Here is a 328-nt window from a genome sequence, read left to right as displayed (position 1 = left end):
GTGCCAAAACTTTTAAATAATGTAAGGTAAAATAAAAAAAAAATAAAAGAATAACTAAATAAAAAAGTTTGAAATATAAATAAGTGAACGCAATTTTCTTTACGTGTGTGCGTGAAAATGATGGAATCCCTGGGTTCATGAATGTGAATAGGATTTGAAGAACGCACATAAAATCCATGCATGGAATATGTACTACTCAAAACCTTTTTTTTCTCTCTATGATAACAAAATATTGGTAAGTAGTAGTTTAAGCAAATTGGCCAAGTATTGCATAGGTTTCACATTTAGCATTATTTGATAGAATAGAAGAAACATTCATGCATGGGAA

This window comes from Arachis ipaensis, chromosome B06 (assembly GCF_000816755.2).
Source record: "Arachis ipaensis cultivar K30076 chromosome B06, Araip1.1, whole genome shotgun sequence".
Lineage (NCBI taxonomy): Eukaryota > Viridiplantae > Streptophyta > Magnoliopsida > Fabales > Fabaceae > Arachis > Arachis ipaensis.
Note: the sequence above shows the minus strand (reverse complement) of the source record.